Raw genomic sequence first — 1,821 nt, 5'->3', positions numbered from 1 at the left:
AGTCATGTACCACAACTTGTTCAGCCATTCCCCAATTGATGAGTATCCCTCAAATTCCAGTTCTTTGCTACTACAAAAAAGAAGTTCTATAACTATTTTATACCTATATATCCTTTTCCCTTTTCTTTGCAGATCAAAGATTCTTAACTTGGGGCCTGTAGACTTCCAAGAAGTCAATAGATAGATTTCAGGAAGCCTATAAACCTGGATAGGAAAAAGATGTATCTTTATTTTCACTAATATTTGATTTCCTTAGTAATCCTATTTATTATATTTTCTGTGTTTAGAAATATTCTAAAAAAAAAAAAGAAATATTATTCTGAAAAGGGATCCATGGTTTTCTTCATTTGGGTCCAGAACATGAAAAAGGTTAAAAATGCTTGGATTCCAAAAGACTTATGATGGAAAATGCTATCCAAATACAGAGAAAGAATTATGGAATCTGAATGTAAAGTAAAACATACGATTTTCACTTTTTTCATTTTTTTCTTTCTTCTGGTTTTTCTCTTTTGTTCTGATTCTTCTTGCACAACATGACTAATGTGGAAATATGTTAAACATGATTGTACACATAAACCTATATCAGATTGCTTACTGTTTTGGGGAGGGAGAGAGAAAAATTTGGAACTCAAAATTTTGCAAAAATGAATGTTAAAAATTATCTTTACAAATTGTAAACAGCAACAACCACATTGTGTGATGACTGACTTTGATAGACTTAGCTCTTCTCAGCAATGCAAGGATTTAAGACAAATCTAAAAGACTCATGATGGAAAATGCTATCCACATCCAGAGAAAGAACTTTAGAGTCTGAATATGGATGGAAGCACACTATTTGCTCTCCTTTTCTTTTGTTGTTTTGTTTTGATTCTTCTTTCTTGTTCCTCCCATTGGTTCTAATTCTTCTTTACATCATGACTAATGTGAAAATATGTTTAATATGAATGTATAAGTAGAGCCTATCAGATTGCATGATGTCTTGAGTAGGGGAGAAAATTAAAAACTCAGAATCTTATGGAAGTGAATGTTGAAAAATGAAAAATTAATTAATTAAAAAAAGAATTATCTTTATTGTAATTAGAGGGGAAAATCTCACACATAAAAAAGAAAAAAAAAACACTTGGATTAGATAATCTGCAAACTCCCTCCATTCTCTAACATGCTAGTCTATTTGGAGTTATCAAGGTGTCTCTCATCCCATGGCAGGTCCTTGGGAGAAAGACAACTGAGCAGAATAACCTTGCTAAGTACTGGAATTAACAGAAATCTTTGTAACTTCTTCTATTAATTTGTAGCTCAATTCCTTCTCCACTCACCATCTCCCTGTTTCTCTGTCTCAGACACCTGACCCCAAAGTCTTTCTCAGTCTTCATTGTTCTTCAGTTTTGTTATTCCAGAAAACCTCTATCCAGTCTTCAGTTAAGGGCCCCCAACTCGGTATGTACTGTTTGTCCATCTTCTAAGGATCTGAGAACTGGTTGCTTCATAGAACAGAACAGCACTCAGAGTAATCCCTGGCTGCCTGCTGCCTGTGTGGGTCATCCCCCAAATATGCCAGCTGGAAAATTCTTTTCACAACTACTGCCTTGATGGAATAATTTTGTCATATTGCATGTATGTATGGGTGAGGGAGAGGAGGAGAAAGAAGAGGAGGAGGGGACAAAGGAACAAAGTAGAGGGGGCAGAGAGTGTGTAAGGGAGGAGAGAGAGAGAGAAGGGGGGAGAGAGAGAGACAGACAAACAGACAGACACAGAAAGAGAGAGAGAGAGAGAGAGAGAGAGAGAGAGAGAGAGAGAGAGAGAGAGAAGGGGGGAGAGAGA

Source organism: Petaurus breviceps, unplaced genomic scaffold (assembly GCF_028583685.1).
Source record: "Petaurus breviceps papuanus isolate PSGF00001 unplaced genomic scaffold, PetGlider_PUasm1.0 379, whole genome shotgun sequence".
Classification (NCBI taxonomy): domain Eukaryota; kingdom Metazoa; phylum Chordata; class Mammalia; order Diprotodontia; family Petauridae; genus Petaurus; species Petaurus breviceps.
Note: the sequence above shows the minus strand (reverse complement) of the source record.